General features: G+C 35.9%; 1 long non-coding RNA gene across 1 annotated transcript; it reads left to right on the top strand.

Moving 5' to 3' along the window:
* The first annotated feature begins 896 nt into the window (after positions 1–896).
* LOC309503945 lies at positions 897–3,945 on the top strand. The gene is made up of 2 exons (XR_014207948.1): positions 897–2,437; positions 2,516–3,945. It is a non-coding gene; the product is annotated as an uncharacterized lncRNA (long non-coding RNA).
* Positions 3,946–9,918: the final 5,973 nt, after the last annotated feature.

Genomic DNA, 9,918 nt, shown 5'->3' on the forward strand with positions numbered 1-9,918 from the left:
ATTGTTTAAATTATTATGGATGTAGCACCCATTTGGAATTTTGTTGATTTTATTGTAGCCTAACTGTACAAGCGATTTAAGTGAACTAAAGCTTTTTGGGAGCAAAAGAAAGCAGGAAGTTGAACTATAAAGCTAATGTGGAAAATCTACAAGCATAAAATATAGAAAGTGGAAAAATATATTTAATAGTACATAAAGGAAGAACATTTGAATAGTGCATTGTGGAACTACTGAAATTATGGGATTCTCATATCTGCATAATCTTGCCTGATGAATCCACCGTATAAAGCACTAGAATATAGGTGAAGTAAATTAGGGTCAAAAATTGGAGAAAAACCCCCAATGATATTAATATTACAAACAAAAAGAACAAGTTGGTTTAAAGTGAATGTCCTGATAGAAATATTTAATAGGAAGGTAAACGGAGATTATTCACTGTAAGGTGAATCTACCCTTAAGGAACATTACAGGAAATTAAGATTTTGACGATAAGAGAGAAAAGTATACATTTGGTTAGAACTGGAATATTTGGGGAAAATGGAAAGACATCTGTAAACACTGCAACAGTATAGTCAGTCTTAGTAAAGTTTAAGAACATCATTCATGGACAAATTAAATATGAATTGTGTAAGAATGTAATTTAGAAAATGGCATAGAAGCAAATTCTAAAAGTCTTAATACAGTTATGGAGACTTATTTGGTGATAATGAAATTAATATTTTGAAAACTATTAAATAATGTGAAGAATAGTGAAGAATATTCTAGCATTGGCTAGAAGGAAAAATAACCAAGAGATAATGGTAATATAAGATAAAGTAATACATGGATAGGAGGCTAATTCCTTCTACTTGTAGTAAGAGTGAGAAATAAATGATATAAAATGTGGGTTATTTTTAAACATCATCCTAAATATCATGATAAAATAAAAAATTAAAATAGACAGTATTTCTTTTTAGAGGAAAAAAATAATATTGTGTGCATGTACTTGGAAGCAGAAACAAAGAGTGATATTAAATCACAAATACATGATGATAGCATATGGAGCATGTAGGCCAATAATATTTAATGAGAGTCACATAAAATAGATTAGGATTATGGAAAATATTGCAGTATCTGTTATATTAAAGCATTCTAATATGCAGAAAGAAGACTAGAAAGACTAGAAAAATTGGGAGAGAAACTGGACAAGGATGGTCAATCAACTTGTAGAAGAGTTGAGAAAACAACTTAAAGTTAATTTAGTATGTTTCCATAACAAACAAAAAGAAATGAATAATTGAAAATTAGCTCATTATGAATAATAGGTGCTAGTAGACATATTGTAATGTTGACCTGAGTGACACTCCTGGATGCAGGCTTATCATGGAAGTGTTTGAGAACAGCAAGAGAGCAGATGAGGACAAACAAGCTCTCATTATCATCCATGCAAGAGCACCAAATGGCCTTGACTGAATCTGGAACCCTTCCAAAGAAGGGGGTGGAAATAGCAGAAGAAGTCCTACAGTATATAGTTTGTATGCCTCTTATTCAGTCAAATAGACTGTAAAACAAGATAGACTGTAATAGCAAGAAACAGCCGCTCTGCATCCACCAGCACTGAGACCTTAGCTGGGGTCAGTTAAACCTTTTGGGAAATCCTGGTAAATATTATTACTTTATTATTTTAATGATTTATAAAAAATAAATAAAATAAAAACCATAGAACTAAAAGGACTATTATTAAGTGGGTGTTTGATATTGTAAACACGAATGTACTTATGATAAAATGTAATAATTTTATGTCATCTATAATGCCAAGTATGATTTTTAGTGACTGATAAATACATGTTGATTTAAGAAAACGAAATATATTATTGTAAATGAATAAAGAATAATTTAATTGTATTATGTGAAAATGTATTATACTATAGTAACAAACAAATCCGGGGTAGGAAAAGATTATACCTTTTAGATTTAATTAAGGAGACGTTTAGGGTTAGAACTTCTGATAAGATGTTTTAATTATTGCCTTAATTTTTGAGGATTTAAAATGTGTGTGATGCCACCAAATACTGATGTAACAAAGTGTGAACCTTATAGTGGGGATGTAAAGATCATTTATAGTAAGACATTACTGAGAATAATGTTGTTGTTTTTGCTTTTGAAATATTTTTAAATCTTTATGAATTAAAGAATTCATTGGCTTCAGTGGACTTTGAATGTATATAATATATTAAGGAAATTAAAATATATGCTATGCTAATTGAAGAAGAAACTCTTGTGACCGTAGGGCATGTTAAAAAATGAACTTGTAAATTTAATTTAAAATATAAGAGGTTTAAAGATGGACATTATTAACTTGAGAGATTGTTTATAAACGTTACAATGGGAACCTTATGTATAACAAGGAACAAATTGATTTATTGACTTATATAATTTATGTTTGAACATATATAGTGTTCTCAGAAATTAAGGGAAACATTAGAAGGATTACTCTGGATACAAAGGTTTAATTACTGGATTGTTCTGATTATAGTAAATGTATGAAATGTAACCATAATTACAGTAACCAGATAAATAATTGTAGAATGTGATATGTTTATGCAACAATTACTAAAAAAGGGTTTTGTTATATTTGATGGTACAATAATGATATCTGAGAATCTGTTAATGCTTAAGAAATGATGTATTTAGTGTAAGATATTTGAATGAGAAAATGAGTTGCATGACAATATTTGACCCAGAGGTTTGGAACTGGACGTTTACAAGCAATAATAATAAAAAAGAAACCTTGTGCACTGTTTGAACATTGAATACATTTCAAGACTGGTGCAAACCAAGGGGGATGTTTAAACTAGTAGTTGGGGCAAGAAAACCCATCATACCCCAGAGATACTAACTTTGTGCCCTAAAGACCCTAGGAGATGTCAGCGGCTCACGTTTCCACGTTTCACCTGGAAGCGCATCCCCTAGCTGGGCTAGGGGAGGAGCCGCGCCTCTAAGGGGAGACCGGGTGCTTGAAGTACTGGATTCTTTTTGAGATCTAAATTGGCCTAATATATGATAAACAAGCAGAGCACAAAGTTTTGCCCCTTGATAAATAAATAATTTTAATACAATTACAAAAGAAATATAATTGATTATTTCTGTTATGGGAACCAGAAAACAAAACTGGGTGAAATATTGTATGAACTGTAACAAACCAATCTATTTAAGAATGATGGACAAATGTCCATGTTATTGGTAAAGTTTGATGAAGTGAACAAAGTCTGTGCTACAATTATGAGAAGGAAGGATAAAGTGTCAGGATAATTGCATGAAGGGGGTGTTGTATAATATCAAGAAAATGCAATTACCTGCCTCCTTATTTATTATAGATGCCTTTTTGTTACACATATTTAGCCAGTGTAATGCATTGCATTCAATGTTGTTATTTATTTTGTTTGTAAAAGATGGCTTATATTGTTTTGGCATAGATGTACAGTAATTGGTTATGTATATGTGACTGTGCCAACCCATGTTAAGAGGAGCAGAAAATTGCGATTATGTGTGTGCGCTAGACTCCTACAACTTTAAATGAACTCAGCCATCTTAGCTGAGTTTACTGTAGTTCAAGGACATGAAGAGGTGGACCGCTTGCACCTGACTGGAGAAGGATCTGGGAAACTTTGGAGGAGTGTCAACCAAATGCCAGTTGTAAACAAGGAGTATAAAAGACTGATGAACGGACTGCCTCTGGGGATACTGATACGCCAGTGCCCCCGACGCCTAGAAGCCCAGAGCTGGGGACAAGAAACCCCAAGCAGAAGATAAGAAGCCCAGAGCTTACTACACCTTTGTTTCAACACATGACTATTGTATTTTATACTTAAACGATTAAGTTGTATTCGCCTTTTATATTTTTGTTTATTATAAAAAGAAAAGTAACCAATTAAAAGAAATTTAATTGATTACAAAATCTGCCTACTGAGACTTAGATTTATGATGCTGGAAGACTTTTAATGAGAACATACCACAGAGGAGTCTTCTGACCAAATTGTAAGTACCTTTTGAATGCTTACGGTTTAGGTCAGATTTGACTTTCTTTACCTTACCTGAGAATAATAAATAAATAGGTAAAAGGTGTTAAGAGTAAAGTACATACCGTAAAACACTACACACGCGCATACGTATACACAGACAGACGTGTACGTACACACACACACACACACGCACACACACACGCGTACGTACGTACGTACATACACACACACACACAGACACGTACGTACACACACACGCGTACGCACACACGTATGTGCGTACACACACATGCGCACGTACACACACACACACACACACACACACACACACACACACATGTACGTACACTCACACACGTACGTACACTCACTCACTCAATCACTCACACTCTCACACACACACACACGTACACACACACGTACGTACACTCACTCACTCACTCACACTCTCACACACACACACACACACACACACACACACACACACACACACACACACGTACGTACACACACACACGTACGTACACTCACGTTCACTCACACATGTACGTACACACACACACACGTGCGTACACTCACACACACGTGCGTACACTCACACACGTACGTACACTCACACACACACACACACGTACGCGTCTGTCTGTGTGTATACGTATGCGTACGTACACGCGCGCGTGTGTGTGTACGTACGTACGTACATGTGTGTGTATGTGTGTGTGTACGGTTGATGTACATGATTATCTGTATGTATGAGGTAATATGAGGTGCCCCTAGGGACATTATTCAGAATTACCATGCATATACATGTACTTTTCCTCTCACATACACATATGAAACCAAATTCATTCACATAATATAATGAAATGCTCACACACATACAAGTGAAATGCTTTTACAAACACAACTGAAACGCTCTCATGCATACAACTGAAAATATTACGCTCACACACACAACTGAAACGCTCACACACACACAACTGAAACGCTCACACACACACAACTGAAACGCTCTCATACATACAACTGAAAATATTACGCTCACACACACAACTGAAACGCTCACACACACACAACTGAAACGCTCACACACACACAACTGAAACGCTCACACACACACAACTGAAACGCTCACACACACACAACTGAAACGCTCACACACACACAACTGAAACGCTCACACACACACAACTGAAACGCTCTCATACATACAACTGAAAATATTACGCTCACACACACAACTGAAACGCTCACACACACACAACTGAAACGCTCACACACACACAACTGAAACGCTCTCATACATACAACTGAAAATATTATGCTCACACACACAACTGAAACACTCTCACACACACAACTGAAATGCTCACACACACACACAACTGAAACGCTCACACACACACAACTAAAACGCTCTCATACATACAACTGAAAATATTATGCTCACACACACAACTGAAACACTCTCATACACACAACTGAAATGCTCACACACATACAAGTGAAATGCTTTCACAAACACAACTGAAATGCTCTCACACACACAACTGAAATGCTCTCACACGCACAACTGAAACGCTCACACACACACAACTGAAATGCTCACACACAAACAAGTGAAATGATTTTACAAACACAACTGAAATGCTCTCACTCACACAACTGAAAAGCATTTCAGTTGTGTGTGTGTGAGAGCATTTCAGTTGTGTGTGTGAGAGCGTTTCACTTGTAGGTGTGTGAGCATTTCAGTGGTGTCAATAACTCGTGAGCTAAATGTTGTTAATACACAAATAACACCTCGTTTTAATCGTAGTAATGTGACGTGAAGAGTAAAGGCGGCAGAGAGGCAGATCCGAAGGGACCGTCTGCAAAGTGCAAAACCCGAAAAGCGTTACTACGAAAACAGTCAATAATTTCTCTGTTACACACTATAGTGTCATCAAATTCAGTTCACACATCACTGCTGCCCTGATGATTATACTACAACATTTATTTTGAATAAATATATTTTTGAATATTTTTTATGATTATTATTTATGAAAAATATTCAATAACTTCACTGTTATTCACTGTATTGTTGCCAAATTCAGTTCGCACATCACTGCTGTCCTGATGGTTATACTACACTTATTTTTGAAAAAAATTTTTTTAATTGTATACAGTGAAGTTTTGAATTAGAGTGAAGTTACAAACATTTACAATTGTATATACAATTTAAAATAAATATATTTTCCCCAAAATAAGTGTTGTAGTATAACCATCAGGGCATCAGTGATGTATAACCTGAATTTGGCAACAATACAGTGAATTACAGTGGTTACTGAATATTTTTCATAATAAAAATCATCAAATAGAAACTTTTTTTTTTTTCAAAATAAGTTGTAGTATAACCATCAGGACAGCAGTGATGTGCGAACTGAATTTGGCAACAATACAGTGAATTACAGTGCAGTTATTGAATATTTTTCATAATAAAAATCATCAAAAAGAAACTTTTTTTTTTTTCAAAATAAATTGTAGTATAACCATCAGGACAGCAGTGATGTGCGAACTGAATTTGTCAACAATAAAGTGAATTACAGTGCAGTTATTGAATATTTTTCATAATAAAAATCATCAAAAAGAAACTTTTTTTTTCAAAAATAAGTTGTAGTATAACCATCAGGACAGCAGTGATGTGTGAACTGAATTTGGCAACAATACAGTGAATTACAGTGAAGTTATTGAATATTTTTCATAATAAAAATCATCAAAAATATTTTTTTTTTTTTAAAATAAGTTGTAGTATAACCATCAGGGCATCAGTGATGTGCGAACTGAATTTGGCAACAATACAGTGAATTACAGTGAAGTTATTGAATATTTTTCATAATAAAAATCATCAAAAATATATATATTTTTTAAATAAGTTGTGGTATAACCATCAGGACAGCAGTGATGTGCGAACTGAATTTGGCAACAATACAGTGAATTACAGTGCAGTTATTGAATATTTTTCATAAATAATAATCATAAAAATATATTTATTCAAAATTAGTGTTGTAGTATAACCATCAGGACAGCAGTGATGTGCGAACTGAATTTGTCAACAATAAAGTGAATTACAGTGCAGTTATTGAATATTTTTCATAATAAAAATCATCAAAAAGAAACTTTTTTTTTCAAAAATAAGTTGTAGTATAACCATCAGGACAGCAGTGATGTGTGAACTGAATTTGGCAACAATACAGTGAATTACAGTGAAGTTATTGAATATTTTTCATAATAAAAATCATCAAAAATATATATTTTTTTAAATAAGTTGTGGTATAACCATCAGGACAGCAGTGATGTGCGAACTGAATTTGGCAACAATACAGTGAATTACAGTGCAGTTATTGAATATTTTTCATAAATAATAATCATAAAATATATTTATTCAAAATTAGTGTTGTAGTATAACCATCAGGACAGCAGTGATGTGCGAACTGAATTTGTCAACAATAAAGTGAATTACAGTGCAGATATTGAATATTTTTCATAAATAAAAATCATAAAATTATATTTATTCAAAATAAGTTTTGTAGTATAACCGGTCCCTTCGGATCTGCCTCTCTGCCGCCTGCGCATAGTGTTCAATGTGTTTTGTCCACTGCGAGGGAAAGCTCGTTTTGAGGAAAATTAGGTTGCAGCTGCTTGTCTACATTACTACGATTAAAACGAGGTGTTATTTGTGTATTAACAACATTTAGCTCACGAGTTATTGACCCGCGGGAAGTTCGAATCTGTGAATTTATGGCCAACTTGCGCTAGTTTACTATGCTTTCTTTCAACAGTCAGCTTCTAGTTCTTCGTCTTGAGGTGCACTACTGCCACCAACTGGACTGGAGACTTTAACCACCTTCCGTTTCAACTGAAATGCTCTCACACACACCACTGAAATGCTCTCACACACACCACTGAAATGCTCACACACCTACAAGTGAAACGCTCTCACACACACAACTGAAATGCTTGCATACAACATCATTCTGAAATGCTTTTCAGTTGTGTAAGTGAGAGCGTTTCAGTTGTGTTTGTAAAAGCATTTCACTTGTATGTGTGTGAGCATTTCAGTTGTGTGTGTGTGTGAGCGTTTCAGTTGTGTGTGTGTGTGAGCGTTTCAGTTGTGTGTGTGAGAGCATTTCACTTGTGTGTGTGAGAGCATTTCAGTTGTGTGTGTGAGAGCATTTCAGTTGTGTGTGTGAGAGCATTTCAGTTGTGTGTGTGAGCGTAATATTTTCAGCTGTATGTATGAGAGCGTTTCAGTTGTGTTTGTAAAAGCATTTCACTTGTATGTGTGTGAGCATTTCAGTTGTGTGTGTGTGAGTGTTTCAGTTGTGTGTGTGTGAGCGTAATATTTTCAGTTGTATGTATGAGAGCATTTCAGTTGTGTGTGTGTGAGTGTTTCAGTTGTGTGTGTGTGAGCGTAATATTTTCAGTTGTATGTATGAGAGCATTTCAGTTGTGTGTGTGTGAGTGTTTCAGTTGTGTGTGTGTGAGCGTAATATTTTCAGTTGTATGTATGAGAGCATTTCAGTTGTGTGTGTGTGAGCGCTTCAGTTGTGTGTGTGAGCGTAATATTTTCAGTTGTATGCATGAGAGCGTTTCAGTTGTGTTTGTAAAAGCATTTCACTTGTATGTGTGTGAGCATTTCATTATATTATGTGAATGAATTTGGTTTCATATGTGTATGTGAGAGGAAAAGTACATGTATATGCATGGTAATTCTGAATAATGTCCCTAGGGGCACCTCATATTAATGTGTGCATATACTCACACACGTACGTACACTCACACACGTACGTACACTCAAACACACGTACGTACACTCACACACGTACGTACACTCACACATGTACGTACACTCACACACGTACGTACACTCACACACGTACACTCACACACATACGTACACTCACACACGTACACTCACACACATACGTACACTCACACACGTACGTGCACTCACACACGTACGCGCACTCACATGTACACGCACTCACACACGTACACGCACTCACACACACTCACACACGTACGTACACTCACACACACTCACACACAATCTACTCAGCCTGAAAAAAAAAAAAAACAGTCAACCGAGCAATAGCCCTCAGCCTCCTTCTCAGAATAAAGTCCCCGCAGGACTCCCGTTCGGCCATCACCCACAGACCCAGGTGGGCAGTGCTTGTGTACTTCAGTGCAGTGCAAGCACAGGGTCAGCGAGTAGGGCACCCGGAACTCTTGCCTATATTGTCTGGACAATGCACTCCAGTTCACAACACCTAATTTAGATAAAATACAGAACAAACAATATGGAATCATTTTAAAGAGAGGCATTAACATAGTACAGAGTCATACAAGGAATTTATTTGTTATATATTTTAAACATATTATAGGAAAATGTTAGACAAGATATGCTTGAGTGTTATTGGCTTTGTCTGTAAAATACCTAAGAGACTTAGGTGACTTTATGAACAACAAACTAGTTAAAAAAGTTTGTCAACACAAACTTTAATTTGGCTTGAGAAAGCCTATCGTAAAAGTTTGAAATAGTTTTAAAGCTTGAAGGTTTTCATAACCTTATATTTATATATATATTTATATATACCCAGCTAACATGAGTCCAGCGGGCCAGTGGCGGACCACCGGTGGCAAAGTTGGCGGCCCACCGGCGGACGCCGCCGGCGGATCACTGGCGTTTTGCTCATCGTTATTCTAGCGGACCTCCAGCGGCAGCCGCCGCTTTCCCGACGGTGGTCCGCTATCGTGCCGCTGGTTTATAATAAGTGTTTTCTGGCGGACCACGGTCGGTCCACGGTTTATAATCAGTTACTCATGCTAACCAAAATTCACTATAATGGATAAAAAAAGCAATGTACACCAGTCTCAA

The sequence above is a fragment of the Leuciscus leuciscus genome, assembly GCF_965113295.1.
Source record: "Leuciscus leuciscus genome assembly, chromosome: 1".
NCBI lineage: Eukaryota > Metazoa > Chordata > Actinopteri > Cypriniformes > Leuciscidae > Leuciscus > Leuciscus leuciscus.